The sequence below is a fragment of the Anas acuta genome, chromosome 9, assembly GCF_963932015.1.
Source record: "Anas acuta chromosome 9, bAnaAcu1.1, whole genome shotgun sequence".
NCBI classification, from domain to species: domain Eukaryota; kingdom Metazoa; phylum Chordata; class Aves; order Anseriformes; family Anatidae; genus Anas; species Anas acuta.
This window is the reverse complement of record NC_088987.1, coordinates 5752858-5769646: the sequence shown is the minus strand read 5'-3', so window position 1 is coordinate 5769646 and position 16789 is coordinate 5752858. Positions and strand designations below refer to the sequence as shown.

At 41.9% G+C, this 16789-nt stretch overlaps 1 protein-coding gene across 9 annotated transcripts in view; it reads right to left on the bottom strand.

The window, feature by feature from the left end:
- The window catches only part of NLGN1 (neuroligin 1), a 423896-nt gene that overhangs the window by 296148 nt on the left and 110959 nt on the right, over positions 1–16789 (bottom strand). For 2 of the 9 annotated variants that reach the window (XM_068691889.1, XM_068691896.1), the window contains exon 1: positions 9772–10394. The exons of 3 other annotated variants lie outside the window; for them this stretch is intronic. The gene's annotated coding sequence lies outside the window, so the exon portion shown is untranslated. Of the gene's footprint in view, positions 1–9771; positions 10397–16789 lie in introns of those variants that run through there. 4 more of the 9 variants (XM_068691894.1, XM_068691898.1, XM_068691897.1 and 1 more) reach the window with 4 other exon arrangements.

The window sequence follows — 16789 nt, the reverse complement described above, 5'->3', positions numbered from 1 at the left end:
TTTGGTTCATGTCTAGTGTTCCTTTAGCTCTGAACAATCTATCTCAGGAGGCAATAAGGAGATAGATGAAGCTTTTCCACAATTTTCTCTCTCCTTTTCTTTCTCTGCTAATTCTAACACCTTCACTGTGAAACCGCATTAACAAACAGGCTTATATCCTTCACTCTCCAGCTTCAAATTTTCAGTGTTTGCTGGAAGCACACCAATTTAGCTGCAGAAAATAATTCCCCAAAGTTAATGTACGTGTTTACATTTCGTTCAATAAACTTGCACACAGACTGGCATCAAGACAATTACCTCTCAGAAGATTGTTGTTTTGTTGGATTTCAAATTTTGCAGGTAGTAGGATATCACTTGAGAAATAGTAAAGACAGGGGACGTAGACATGTGCTGAAGCAGAAGGCAGCTAGTACAACTTTGCTGTTCTGAGCTGATGTGCAGTCATGGAATAGTAGGTCATGGGTAGATGGAAGCCTATTCCTCAGTCATGTTCCAAACCTCCATACATTTAGATCTTTTCTGTTATGTCTTAAAAACTATGTATTTTTTATTTCTGTCTCTCTGCTCTTTCTAAAACTCTGAGCTCTTTCCATTTGCAAATAGTAGGAACTGAATCTCCGCAGCTCTGCTGCTAAATGGCATGCTCTGGGGAAGGGCTGAGGAGAAACTGAATTCAACTTAGCTGTACCCAGTATTATCCTTCATTTCAGGCTGCTGAGTTTTCCATGGCTGAATGTGGAAAATGACCAAGATGCTACTAACAATTCTTCTAGCACTACCACCCTCAAAGTCTTAGACCTGTTTTCAAATCAAGTACAACTTCGTAACGCACTTTTGGTACCTAAAGTGGTAAGTTTTAACAACAATGTTGGAAATATCTGGAGTTAATCAGAACAGAGACATATTTCAGATTGCAAGACTGGGGCAACACTTCTTCCTTTAACTTATTCCAAAGTAAAATTATTACTTATGAAAATTCAAAGCAAATTATAGAGCTGGGCTATAGTTTTGAGCTTTTCTATTGTCTGTTTCGCTGTTGCAGGTGAACATCTCTGCTGTGATTGAAAATTCTGTTTTGCCTTACATGAAGCAAGATAGATTTAAGACAGAAATGAGACTAAACTGGTAAGATTAAAATGTTTGGCTATCCCAATTAATTAACTCTTGGGCAGTAGCTAGCTTCAGCAAATAGATGTATAGGCTATACAGGGCAGGATCTTGTTAAGCACTTGCAGAGCTGGAATCAACAGATCTGCATTGTGTTTCTAACTTGAATTCTAGGCTTGTGTTTTTCCCCACAAGCTTTTCTTTCTCAATGATTAAGTAACAGTTTATTGCTGAGACTCAGAGAGGTCAGACATTCGAGCTTGTTGTTGGCTGCCCTGATGCTACATTATAAACACAAACTCACGCAGATCAGGAGACTGAGATTACTCAAATCTTTCGAGACTTTCATGCCAAAATTGTACATCCAGCACTAGGTGGAAAGGCAAAGCAGGGATGCCAGCCTGAAGCATGTCTTAGCTGCCCAGCATCAATGTTGGACAAAATTTTCCTTAGTCCTCCAGCAGATGATCTATATCGGACTTTCCCCTGGTATCTGGACTTCAAATGGCTGATCAGGAATTGGTGGAGGCAGAAGCAATAAACAGGAGGAGGAATGATCAGGGAGATGGGCAGTAGAATAAACTAAAGAGTAATGATGATCAATTTGGGCCAAAGTATAAAGCTTCGGCATCAGAAAACTGGATCTGAGGAGGAGGAGAAGCATTTTCAGATTTTATTATTGCCTAGATGTGAGGATCACAATTGTTCCCTGTGGTAACACAAATGAATTCTACTGTAAAAGGTATTTGATAAAGTCTTTCACGGTCTTTGGAACAGTCTATGCTATACAGAAGTTTTTTTCTGTCATCCATTATTTTATTATCTTCCCTTCTGAATTTGAATTACTTTATAGCTCAGATGCTGAAATACTTTAGAGCAGCATTTAGTATGCCAGGGAGCGAACAGTCCAAGATAACTTTAGAGCACCTTTGCATTTCCAATGACACAGGGCATCCCACAACAGGTCGCATCTGCTGCTAACTGCAGCAGCCAAGCTCCTCTTTGTTACTCGTGCACAGAGCTTCAAATCTTAAGGGATGTCTTGAACTGCACCACCTGCCAATAGCTCCAACGGATTAATAAAACCTTTGGTGGGATCCAAGGCTTCTGGCCATATGCCAGACATTATTACGATATCTTTACAGCACCGGCTGTTTTCTTTTAGCTGAAGATGTACTCCATGATTTGATATTCATGCTTAAAAATTACTTTGCGCTTCCATTTTGCTAGTAAGTCCCAATTGCACAAATATTCACAGAAAGTGATTGTAAGAGTTTTGAACACCACACAATGCCGCTTCATCTCAAAACACAAATACATTTTTGCAGGACCAACTACATTTGCATCTGTTTTTCCCTACAACAGTCTTTACTTAGGACTAAGAGCCCAAAGATGTTTCACATCTCTAAAAGGAAATCTGTGTTCTGAAATAGGCTATGATCCCACACAGGAACATGGTCAGCAAAACAGAGCCATTAAAGGGACAACTCCAACCCAGTGTGAACACCAGATCGGTGTGACAGACCAATTGTCAACACAATCAGCCAAATCCTCAAGAGATGCATCATGGAATTTCCTCTCTCTTCTCTCCTATTTCAAGTTAGCAAAGGGAAGAGTTGTATCAAACATGGTATATTTTTTCTCTTGTATCAGTAAAGATTTAGAAACAGACTGTGCTCATAGGTACTTCCATTAATGCTTGGTGAAGAGATTTATATGTGTTTAGTTCAGAAGATGAACTATTTGTGTTTTAAAAAGCAGGTGTGTGCAGTAATAATAGAGGAGACTGCAACCCTGAATTGCACAGACCTTGGAAAGACACAGATCTGGTTAGCTTCAGAAAGCAGCCACAAATCCAAACCTATTGAAATGCACAGCCTTTGCTGAGATTGCCAACAAAGGTACAAATAAGACATTATTCTGATGGGGTCACAGGCCCACCCCACATTAGTATGAGATTACAAGTGTTATGCTACACAGGTCCACAAACAACCCAGTAGTAAGGATTTCCAAAGGCCTCAAGCTGTGCAAATATATCACTCACAGATCAGAGGCTCTGATTCCTCAATGTGATTCTCACATTTGCCTCTATTTAACGTTACATTTTGTACACAAAACCTTCCAACCAAATTAGTAAAAAATATAAGTGTATATATATAAATACATTATTCAACACAGTGAAGCACAAATTAATGAAAAGTTGAATTAAACTGAGTTGATGATATAAGACCCATTTAAATTGTCATGTATTTTTCAGCTTCACTATATTTTTGTTCTTCCCCATTAGCAGGAATATTCACTAATGCTAACTCATTATTAATTAGTATTTTCATGATCAAAAGATCTCTTTAAATAATTTCTGCAACTTAGTTTGCCAAAATAGGAAGGCTTCTGATCATAATTTTCTATTAAGCTGTTTTTGAATCAGACAAATTAAACCTATGAGAAGAAGAGGGTCACTTAAGTCTTATTATCTTCCATTTACTCATATCAATAAATCATTTTCTTAAAATAGTTCTACTTCTTAGCTGAAGTAATTGTTTATATTACCAGAAGCTGGCCACAATTTTTTAATATGGACTGTAACTGTCTGACATTTTGCACAGTAAGTAGGTAACGAAATGGTGATTTTACCCATAACAGAAAGAATGGGTAACTCTGTCACTTACGTGTAAAGTTTTAGACAGCTAAGTAATACAGATTTAAATTAAAAATGACAGATGCACTGGCTTGGAATATAATGGGCACTGAAGTGAACCTTTATTCTTTTTAGCAGCTTATGGTTAACTCTTAAATGGACCACATTTATACTCACTTTTGAGCACTACAGCTATTCAGCTAAATGATCAGATGGCTATTGTGTTGATGACAGTAGTGTGCTTCAGGACATGAAGATTTTTTGACCTACTCTAGAAACTGAACTGAACTCATGCTAGTCATAGGTCACACTAGAGAAAAAAAATATTCCGGATGTTTCCCATCTAAGATTTTCAATACTGAAATCTGCACACTGTATAAAGTCAAGTTAATTTAGCTTTCTTTGATTAACACTTTATAAAACATTCACACACTTCCCATCTGATCATTCCAACAGAGTATACCAGAACTCACACTAAAGTCCCTGAAACTAGGTGTGCTTTTTCTGTCTCCTGCAGGTGAAAAATTAAGTTCCAAGATGAGTAACAAAGTTCACTATGGGACCTATATTTATGGCCAACCCTTGGTTCACCAAGGTTTATCATATGAGAAACATAAGTTGGATTTTGTTAACTACCTTTAACACAATTATAATACCAATGATAATGCTGTCTTTAATGCAAGTTCATCACCTAAGGCAAGCTTTCATACCAAATTCAGAAGAAAGAAAAGATGCCACTTTTTATTTTGCTATACTGAGGCATTAGGAATTCAGGATTTAAAAAAAAAAAAAAAAAAAAAAAAAAAAGCTAAAGTACAGTTAATACCATTTCTCAACAGATAACTGTGAAAACAAAGATGCTTGAATGAGTTCAGATTTGTCTATGAATTGTTCTTCTATTTGGATGCCATATAACACTTCCAAAGCATACAAAGCCCTTGTAGAGTTGAATCAATAGCTAGTTCTTCAATATGATGAATTAAAAGAAATAAAAATAAAAAAACTTCCTTGTGGCAGAAAAAAAAAGAACAAATGTTTATCTTACTCGATCAGATCCTGGTCTCAATTCCATCAGTGTAATCGAGATCAAATTCCAGCTCATTATAAAAACCACAGAGGTATAAATATAATTTGTTAATCGCAAACCCGTCATCTCTAACTCAAGTTTGAAAGTGCTCTTGAATGGTGTTACCATGCTTACAGAACTGTAGAGTGCACACTACATTTAGACTGCAATATTGGCATTGTAGGGATCCATCAACTTGAGAATGCATTTCCTGTGATGTAGCATTCTGTACATCTGTGACTTTACTTGCATTTGTTCCAAAATGAATTTCATGCTTAACTTGTTTTTCTTAATTAAACTTCCTTTAGCAGTTTCTAATATGTGCATTATTAAAACTCATTAGTCCCATTCATGCCTGCCTGTCATTTTTGGCTTCACATTCATGTATTGAAGTGCTCTGTTGCTCTATATAGGAAGCAAATTAAATAATAAATATGAGAACTTGAACGTTTTATGAGTGTCAGTATGAGAAAGTGGCTGCAAGGCCCATAAGGTTTCACACAAAAAAAGCATTACAGCTAAAGCTAACATGCTGACACATCTCTGATCTATAAAGTCTGCAGTAATGGTAGCAGTAAAGTGTTGTGCTATAGACGGGGAATTTTTCTCTCACACGAAATAGAAATAGGATATAGCACAGACTATATTTACTGTTGTAAAAAAATTTCAAATAAAATTTCCCAAAAGCTTAGAATATAACACCATTAAATGTCTGCAAAGATTTACTCTTTCCATCTGACTTCATGTGTAGCTCCCATTATTCAACTCCTTATCCTGGTTTCATTTTCTACTACCATCTGTGAGAAAGACGCTTCTTTAAGTTATGGGACCTAGTCTCAGGTCTCCTGTGGTCACGTCCTGGTCATGTTGACCATGACTCCAGTGACAGAAGTGCTTCCTAACCCAGCAGCGGGGCTGCATGGTGACTATTTCAGGGCTTGAGTTACTGGTCTGAAGAAAGAAAAGCTCCACCCCACGGTGCCTGTTTTACACAGGTCCGAAGATGCCAAAACATTCACTGTATTTATGCAGTAGGGTTTCTCTGAAAGAAATAGTCAATCCCTCCACATAAATATTTCTAACGCCATGTATCTATACAAAGCTACTGCTTTTATATAGATACTACATTTTTTTTGAAACTGGTTGATAGGGTTGGGAAGGGGAGAGTCAAAGAATGATTTGAAGTTCAGGTATCGAAGCAGAAAGCTTCAGAGGAGATGGAATTAAAGTACAAAATACACCATAACTGTATTCCCCTCATTAAATTCCCAGAACCAGTTCAACAAGTGGATTAATGGAATCTCTGGGCAGGATGTGATTGAGTAGCTGCAGACAATATATTTTTACATTGCCATTTAAGTTCTCTGCTTGGTAAAGGGATATGAGTCACTTGAAATATAATATTTTAAACAGTCCTTGATCATTTTTATGCTTTTACAAGCACGTGTTACTAATTTCAAAGTATTAGATTCTCCTTTATAATGGTGCAGAAGACCTAACCAAGCATCAATGGAAAGTAACAGACTACCCAAAGGCAGCACTAAAACTGATTATGCAGAAAATGTTACAAGAACTAAACAGAAGAATTCCACAAACGGGGGTAAGGGAGCTCCAATTGCTTTTCTTTTAATGGCCTCATCTTTCATTTGCCCATAGCAGTGGAAAAAAACATTTTACACCAAGGTATGCAGGCCAGGACTTTACATGGACTGATTACCAAAAGGATATTTACAGCAAGTGCCGTGTCCTGTGGTTTCACACAGATGGTGTCCCTTTACACCACCAGCTTTTTTTCTTTTTGTCTGAAGAGTGGCACGTTAGAGTAGGTGTGCAGGAAACCTTCAACATTGTACTAAGTAGCCAACTAGTCACTTTTTATCCTTGGATAATACACGGCACATCATTAACTGGTGATTCATAATTATGAAAACAAAGTCTGTTGGAAAACGTGGGGTCTTCAGAGGCAGGTGGAAACATGCAGCTGAGTCACCAAGAAGTCAACATGATTTCTCCTTGTAGTCCTGTAATTCAATAGTCATTCTGGGGAATGTAATGTCATTTGTCATTAAAACTACAGGATGTGTTTCAATATGCAATACTTGATGAAGTTTTCACATCAGCTTCTTTTTCTTTGGTATCCCCTATGTCCGCTCCCAGTTCCACATAAACTCTTCTGCAACAAGCAGAGGCATCCCCCTCTGAATGCATCCAGTATTTCCTAAGGCAGAGCTCAGAAACAGGACTACTGTAATGGAAATATGTTTTTATAACAGCATTTATTCATCAGTCAGGATCTATTTTTTGTCATTACCTATTATACTTACCAAGGATGGTTAGCTGGGACTAACCAGAAATTACGTTGTTTACTGGATCAGATTGAATACTGCCCATCTTTTATTAAGAGAAATACCCAAAGGTTTCTCCTGAATCTCTGGCAAAATATTGTCTTTTCACTATTTGCTTTCAAAGAACGTCTGTCTCTTTTTGCCCTTCTTTTACACTATTTAATTTTTAAACAGTTTCTTTTTCATGTGATTAAAAAAACATAATAAATATGACAGCAAACAAATAATTCAAAGCTAGCCAAGGATCTGTAATACAGCTCCACGTCTCTATTAGAAAGGAATGTGTATTTGCTTTTAATAAAGAAAGGCATGCCAATCCATTACAAACTGAGACCATATCTAAGCCTCTGCTTTCTTCTCTTTTCCCCAGACTCCATTTGAACAATTAGAGTGGTTTGTGCTTGTGTGTATGCCAGTGGATATTAAATATGCAAACTGATAAAAAAATAAAACTACCACCATTACCATGTTCAAATCCTCCGTTCATTTGCAAATCAATTTATCTGCCTACAGCTCTGTCCCAGTCTTTAAATAACCCTCCTCAGCAGACTGCTCCACCTCCAGCCAAATAATCCAGAGGAAACCCACTTTGTTAAGGATGTTTAAGTATCAACAGCTAGGATATTATCTTCTTACCCTACCATAGAAAAGGGGTATGATAACCAAAGCAGTAGCAGGATGACAGCCCTCCTGCTCACTTCTACAAAACTCCCTGCCTTAAACAGCCTGAACATCCTCTGATGGCTTCATTGCTACTTCAGTTAATCACAACACAGAGGTGTTCAGCCAAATCCTGCTTCCCAGTACACTTAGTATGATTATCCCGAGCCTCATTTTTCTTCCTGCAGTCTGCATATGATTCACATGAAGGATACAGAATAAATGAGATTTTTCATATGTACCTAAGGACACCCTAATCATTTACTGCAAAGCTGCTTTTGCTACACTGCTGCAGTCTGTAGCTGTAGTCAAAGAAAACTGGTGTCATTTATCAAAAGTAACTAAGAAGTAGTCTTCTTTAACCCTGCCTCATGCACAAGGGGAGGGAAATAAATAAATAAATAAAGGAAGGAAGGAAGGATGGGAAAAAAAAAAAAAAAAAAAAAAACACCCAAACAGTATTTCCAAACATGGCTACTTAGCATTTGGCTCCCCATCTGCAAATCCAATTTCAAAGATGCAAAAGTGGGCTGCGTCTTACAGCTGTTGAACCCACACAAGTCTCAGTGCAGTCAATGGGAATCAGTATCTCTGAAAAACAGGGCCCTAAGTAATGGGCTCTATTTTAAAATGTTCTTTTATATCATACAAAGGTCTTTCATTTGTCTGTGCCTGTAATATAGAACGTGCAATTTCATAAGTATCCTTTACTTCAATTAAGCCAGCCCAGAGAAAAAGTAAAGAAGTTCCCAAAGCTCAGAGTGTTGCTCTTTCAGCAGTGATAATCTGTAGATGCATTGGAAATGCTCCTACCGTAAAAACAAGCAAACTGGAAAAATAACCTAGGAATTCAGGGAGCCTGAAAAAGTTATTTTGAGCGTTATCGCAAATACATGTTTTCAGATATGAACTATCTCTGTGAATTTACCAGTACAGCCTGGTCCTGCTAAGGTCTAAGGTTCTGGACAAATGCAAATATTGCCACAGTGGAAGCCAGTAGTAGAAAAAATATTTCCTAAAACAATTTCTTACACCTCTGCTGGGAAATAATAATAATAATAAAATGCTTCATTTCAAATTCACAGAATATCTAAATGTGCTAAAAACATTCTCTTTGATGTTTATAGCATGTATAAGATATATTTCCATTTTTTCCTAGTGGATTTTAATGCCATAGTAGTTAAAGCTAAACCAAGCTGGCCTTCCAGAAAGCAAAAGCAGTGTCAAACTAAAATGATATTCCTTAAAAAGGTCGGCAAATTTGCGGAAGAAAATGGCTTGTCCAGGCTGTGGCACCTGCAGCAGCAGGAACGCAACGCTGAGACGAGGCTCTGTTTTGGTTTATTTCAACAATTATTTTAATGCGATTGATCTGGAACCGCACGCATCCTTAGGATGCTCCGAGATAGCATCCTTTCTGCTGATTCCAAGGTAACTTTCTGGCTTTAATTATAAGTCAATTAATATTAAGTAATTTGACTGATTAATTTTAATTAAGCCTGCTGAAAATTGATTTTCCTTCAGCCAGGGGAGACGAGGCCAGCGCGGCGGCGGGGAAGGGGCGGGGGGCTCCAGCGCTCAGCCCCCGAGCGAGGGGACGGCGGCGGCGGGCAGGGCCCCCCCGGAGCCCCGGGCTCGCCCCTCGCAGGAAAAGTTCGGGGGGGGGGGGGCGGCTGCTGTGGGGCACGGGCGGCTGCAAATCGCCCTGCCAGCATCTCTTCCACCTCCCAAAAATTAAAAATTAGAAATAAAATTTTAAAAGGGGGGGGAAAAAAAAAAACAAGGCACCGGACATGCACACACACCCGCACTGCCGAGCGCCCCCGGGCTCAGCACCGCAGCCTTGCTCGGGGGCTCCGCACCCCCCCCAGCCCCATCCCGGCCCCATCCCAGCCCTATCCCGGCCCCATCCCGGCTCGGGCTCGCCCCGCAGCCGGCAGCATCAAAGTATTTACCAGTTCACGGCCGCTTTCTGCAATCGCAGCTGAAAACTGTAATTCAGCTTCGCCTCCCCCGGCTCTCTGCGAGCCGCCGGGTGCCGGAGGTTTCCCAATCGTGCCCCGGCCACTTCGCAACGAGCTGGATTTTTAGGTATTTTTCTCCCCTTTCCTCGGCTCGGGGCTGGAAATCCCCATCCGGAATGGAGCCTCATCCGTGCCGAGCCACCTCCATTTAAATCCGACCATCAGGCGAAGCAAGAGAAACGCTCAAACGCTACTTCTCCCCGGCTGCAAGCAGGCAGATAATCCGACTAATCCAACAGCTCGCCCCCGGTCCGAAATTGCCCTCCAGGCGAATCCCATCCGCTTGCTGGCCGCCGGCTGGGCTCCGAGCCGCGCCGGTGCCCCGAGGGTGGTGGGTGAGTGTGAGTGTGAGCGTGAGTGTGAGTGCGGTGGGAACGGGGTGTGAGTGTGCGTGCGGAGGGGAGGGGGTGCTGGTGATGGGGAAAGGGGGGGCAAGCTTTTGGGTTAATCTTTTTTGGCTCCTGGATGGATGCGCGGCTCGCCGAAACCGCCGAGAAATCTGCTCTTTTTTTTTTTTTTTTTTTCCCTTTTTTTTTTTTTCTTCTCCCCCTATTCCACGTTTCCACTCCGAATTGCTGCTGGATGAAAAATGGTACAAAGATACCCCCAGCGGCGGCGCGGCGAACAGCGCGGGCAGCCCCGGCCCCCGCGCTCCGCACCGCTCCGCACCGCCCCGCACCGCCCCGGCTCCCCCCGGGGTCGGAGCGGCCGGAGTGCAGCAGCCTGAGCTCGGGAGGGGGGGAGCCCGATGCGGGGGGCTCCCCGCAGCCTCACGCTGCTGCTGGCAGGGGGCCGCAGCCGTGCTCTCCCCCCCCCTCCCCAAAAATCCCGGGCGCTGCGCCCCCGCGGTGCAGCGCGCAGCGAGTTGCGCCCCGCGCAGCGCCGGGGGCAGGCGGCCGGCAGCAGCGGTTGCTCCCTCTCCGGCTGTCGCCACACACAAACCACGCGAGTTTTGGGCTTTTGCACGCTGTTTCTCGATTTGGGGTATTTTTGAAGCGTTTCTCGACGCTTAATTTTTATTTTTGAATTGAGGGAAGCAGCCCCGATCCTGGCCTGCGCGTGTTCTAGGATCACGGCACAGAGGGAAAGTTGGCAAGGCAGAGTATGTGGGAGAAAGGAGGGCCAGATCAGAAGGGAAAGGCAAATAGTCCTTTGAATTCTGAAAGGTCTATTCATTTTTTAAGAACAGACACAACCACACACTAAAAGATTATAAGCATCCTGAGTTAAGCCTCTTGGAGAGAGCTCATTAGCATCTCCTGTTATTTGCAGAGAGACTCCCCTTCACGTTGTGCTAAAAACCTGTATTTTGTTGTGTTGACATCCACCTCGCTTTAAAATATTGACGCTAATCAAGCACAGCACACCCACTCCTGTATCTAAGCCCCAGGAGAGGCCTGAGGGTGCCCAAAGACTTGCTGGGTTTTCACACCCCTCACCTGAGAGCACGTCCCAGCGGGGCACAGGCCAGTCCCAGCCACACCAAGCTATTTACGTCTCTGGGTCCCACTGAGGATCTATATCTAAATGTCCATGGCAGGAATGACAGCACACGGCAGCAGTTCATCCTGTGACATTTCTGTGTACTGGAATAATTCTGTCCTGGGCACATTTTTCACCTGGTAAGTATCAATAATTGTAATAGTCCATGATTAATTGTCAAAGTCCAGCATCCTTCGGTGCTCTGAAATTTAACTCTCTGACTGCAGCTGAAAGCAAATGGCTCTCAGATAAAGGGGGGAAAGGCATAGTCTTTGCTGACAGAGCAATCCTATGCACATTGTTATGCTATTCTCAAGGGAACACTAGGGGAAAAAAAGGTTTCAAAACCAGAAAGAAAATGTGCATATGAATATCAGTCACTTGCCACCAGCTACAGACGGTGGCTACAACCTGAAACTATCACCAACTAGGGCGATACCAGGTGAGCTATTCTGCCATTCTTCATCTGCATAAGAGCCTGGAGAAAATTTATCTTCAGGTGGTGTTTTTTTTTTCACCGAAATGTAAGAAATAATGAGGATATAAACTACATACACCCTTGTTTTCATTTGATGAGCCAGTGGAATCAAGCTGTCCAGTTTTCCTCTCACTTCTTCAGGGCGGACCTATGAAGCCTCCTCAGGTTCCCCGAGCCATCGTCAGACTGTTCTAAGAATCATGTAAGGTTATTGTCCCCTACTAATTATGTGGGAAACTCTACCCTTTTGTCCCTCTACCATAGTTTTTTTGGGGGGACATAACTCCCATCCAATTGACTACAATCCCACCTTTGGCAGTCAAGCCTCCCACTGACCCTAACCCATCTTAACTCATGCAGAAATGACACCAAGTTGTTGCTCAGCAGGTTAAGGTTTCCTCCAATTCCCTCTCACAGCAGTTTGTGTGTGATACCAGTTCACACATGGCGTTACTTTTGCTCTGTCCTATCCCCAGTGGTAGGATCAATATAACTAACTTCCCACCACCTTTCACTCTACTGTGCTCCTCCCGTTGAGTGCTTCTCCTCACTTCTTCCCTCCAAGGACCTCAGCAGCAGAGCAGATCACCTCTCATCCCAAATATTGCTGGGAAAAGGGGAAAACCGAATCGTGGGGGCAAGATTTGGTTTCAGGTCTAAGAAGGGGCATAGGGCTGGACCAAGAATCCATGGAAAATGCACAGACCAGTGTCCTGTAATACTCTAAAATTTAACTCTTTGCTACAACAACTCTCTGCTCCTTTCTCTCAGTTTTGAGAACCTGAAGTTCTTCATACAACCCTCATCAAAAACACCTAACTTCAAAAAAAGAGCAAAACATAACAATGAAACACTAAAAAGAAAAAAGAAGCTACCAATGAGCAAAACCAAGCTAAAATATGTATCTGAGGTATATAAAGTACTCATCTGAAGTATTACTGGTAAGATTTTTTCTTTTCTTTGACAGAATTTCATGAGCTATTGAAACATACAACTTAGGATAGTATTATCTTTTTCTTTTAAATATAGATTTGTTCAGGATATATTTCCCAGGAAAAAAAAAAATACTAACATTATTAATAGGTAGAAAAGGTAGGATTGTTTACATATAGAACATTCTAATTATTCATTAATTTGCTTGTCTCAGGATGGCTCATTAAATTGTTTCTTGCAAGTAACTTCATTAAATATCTTCTTTGATTTCCTGAAACTTACTTAAGATTACTCACCTGTCCGTTTACATTCTCTAGATTGCCCCCAGTCGCCAAACCTTTAATGAAATTATAATGCCTGTCTATAAGCTGCTTTAGTCAGCCACAGCTGCTTAGTTATTGCTATTCATTTGGTTTAACCTTGCCAAGAACAGAGTCCCTTAAAGACTCAGTCCCTCCTCACGGCGCAGCCATTTGAGACTCTTCACAAAGATACAGGGGACTGACAGTCCCTCTGTCACTTCAAGCACTCGTCCTTACTTGTTTTATTTAATGTTGTTCTTTAATAAAAACAACCACATTTAAAAATTGTGATACTTTCCTTGTATCCAAAAAACTCAGTCACTTAGGAACGGCCAGGCTTTCATGTACCAAGAGTTGGGAAAACAAGATGCACATAGCCTAAGTGTTTCAACTTCAAATCCCTTCACTCACCTCCAAAAAAGTCCCCGAGCCTGTTGTCACATCCCATCTGTCCTTACCGCTGCCGCCGTGCCTGACTTCAGCGGTCAGGGTCAGCAGTTCCCTTCCTCCCGGCCCGTGATGGGAATCGTACATTGTGTCATCTGGTGGGATTTGTATTCGGACATCATACAGGTTGTCCTCCGTGACATTCGCTTTTTATCATTAGCACCTTGTACTGGAATATTTAATTGGTTATGTTGTATCCCTGCACTGTAGATTTATTTTGCATCTACATTTAATTAACAGCCATGACCAAGAGTCTGATAGATGGCAAAGCATTCTGTGAAGTCGAATCCTCCTGGATTAAAAGCTTGGCTGGAAGGTGTCAGATGCCCATTCAGCCTCAACATCTCACCGTCAATTTCCTTCGGAGCAGCGAGCTCCTACAACACATCTCCCGAGGGCAGGGGAAGGGGAGGGACGTGGGACACAGGGGCCACACAAGACCTCTTCCTGCAGACTGACCTCTGAACGCCGCACTGCCTCGACCAGACGCTCAGACAGCATGGTCCACCCACGGATGCTCTGACATTCAGAAGCTCAGGCTCTTTCAGGTGCTGGTGAAGGACTGATGCTGATACAGAAAGCCACTGCCAGTGCTCTTACTGGAACTTCATCAGTAGATTACAACATGTTACACTGGTGCGCTTGCCAGGGAATTCTGAATTAATTATAAAATCCATTTCCTTGTTTATATGGCTGTGAATACTTTTAGCCCAGAAGAGTTTTATGGCTCCATCCCTTTCCAAAATTTCAGCTATTCTTTGAAGACAGCAGTGACCAAATATAGAAAAACATGGGGCTAGACTATTTTTTTTAATTACAAAAAGCATTTATGAAAAGAGTTTTCTGTTTACACTATGTGAAAGCCAATCTATTGCTAGTTTTTTAATTAAATTAGCTTAAAGCTATAGTTGAAAAGGGTGCTGTGACAGTACGCTACTTCTGACACACTGAATTTTAAAGCATATGGGGACATTCTCCAAAGAAGGTGGTGCGCTACATCAGTTTACAGGTAGCTTGTGCTCTTTTTGACCCAGTAAGAAAAGGACAGAGAACTACGAGCCAGCTTCATCTCTGGTGTAATTAAATGGAAGTTAGAGGAACCTTATCAGAGAATCGTGATTGTTTCCTGATACCTGACCTGAGCAGAAAAATAAAAATGTAGGCTGGATTGTTAGTATTTGCAAGTAAAAATAGTAAATTGTTTTTCTGCATGCATTTAATGAAGAACATCTTTTAGTTTTCCACCAGCCGGTTTCCATAAACAGGGAAAGCTTCAAGATTTTTGAATTAAGATGCTGAAACCTTGACACTCTCTCAGCACTGATAAAGCATTTTAGGTCCTTATTTAAATCAGTCAGTAATAAGATGATTGTGAAATATATCATTATTTTACTTCCAGTTTCTCTTGACTTGATTGGAGTCTGTTTGCCTCCAGTTACGATTGCACTGATAACTCAGTGACCGATATAATTAGCCTGGCTGTCATTATGGCTCCTGGCCAAGAGAGCCCGACATTGCGAAGATATTTCTTAAAATTTCCTTTCAGATGCACCAGATAACACCATGCATTAATTAAAACCCATGCAGTCCCAGTTAATTCCTCACAACTGAAAAGAGACGCGGTTCAAAAACACTCCTAAAGAGCTGTAAACCACTGTCAACCAACTGAATGTGAGCTGCAGTCGAAAGAAGGCGGCGAGGCCTTGGGTTTGGGTGCAGGGCTGGGGACCAGGGGCTTTATCAGTGACCATGTGGAGACCTTGAGCCAAGCTATTTTACCTTTCCTACTTCATCTCCATTTAAACCATTCTGAATTTTCAGTCACCAGGGCAGAGCTATGCGAGTCGCCTCCTCACACATAGGAGAAGGAGGAGGAAGGAGGCTCGGAGGCAGGGAGGAGCGGGAGGGCCGCGGGCTGCTCTGGCAAGGAGCTGCCTGTGTAGGGCAGCCGGGCCCGGGTGCTGCCGTCCCTGCCAGCCCCAGCTGCTTGGCACCGACAGGCGCAGTCGTCGCAGGTGCAGCGGCGGCTCCGTGCTACAGCGGCACTCACAGGGCCTCTGAGAGAGGCCAGGCACCAGAGAGAGCCGTGGGGCCTGCTGCTTCTGCCGAGCAGTCAACGCCACAGGTTTATGAAACGCTGCTATAATAAGCATTAGGAAATAATGAGCCAAGAGAAAAATACTCTGAAAAAGAAAGCTCCCTATATTCCACAGGCATTAATCAGCTTCAGTAGTGATGAGGAAGCCAGGAGATAGTATCAATATAAAAATACCACTGTACAAGCAGCAATACCTTCACCTGCTTATCTTAGCATGTTTTAAAGCTCATGACGTCTGGAGATCTGATTCACCAGGCAATGACAAACCATGCTGTCTTAAACAGACCTGTGCAGGCAAGAACATACAGATAATGCAAAGAGTTAAAAAAAAGAAAAAAAAATGCCAAGAATTTCCTAGGCAAAGCGACCTAAAGAGGTCCTAACCTGAGGGACCCGAAGAAATGTCATCTTTACCAGATGACTGCAGGCCTTGGGGGGAACACATTAATCCTTTGAAAATGAAGTTACTTTTGAGAAAGTAAACTGAAGACAGACCAAATCACTTGTGATTTCTGAAAATCTCATTGCAGTATAAACAAGCCATTATTTACAGCCCATTAATATTATTCCTGTAAAATCCAGTCTTTCTGGTGATTTAATAACAGGCCAACAACAGCAAAAGTCTTCCTCCTAGCTGTGTGACAGAAGCGTACTGGATGATGCACTGCTTTGTCTCTGGCTGCACTTACAGACACTGGATCATACCACATCTGCAGTACCTGGCTGCCAAACCCCACTAGAAAACTGGAGGGACAAACAGTACCACTACTCTGTGCACAGTATTTGAGGATACCTCTGTATGGTGCAAGAGAAAAAACAACCTCAGGAAGCCTTTGCTCGCATCCTTGTAGGCAGAGATACAGGGTTATCTTGCTGAGTGCTCAGAACAGCAGTCTGCCCACATGAAAACCAGCAGATACAGAAGTTGTGAGAAAATGGAGTTTATCCAAATGTTCCTTCTTGTTGTTGTTGTTCTACAAAAGGAAGATTTGGGTCTCTAAAATAATAATTTTGCAATGTTCAGGAACATTAGGTACATGCAGGAAAAGAAAGAATAGAAAGGGAGAAAAAAAGAGAGACAAAGAAGGAAAGACAAGGCAGAATAGAGCAACGGTGGTGAGCCTATTATCTAATTGATGCCATAAGGCAGGAGCATATATTATCCTCTATACACTATGGTCATGTTACGATACTCACTCTACATGGAGT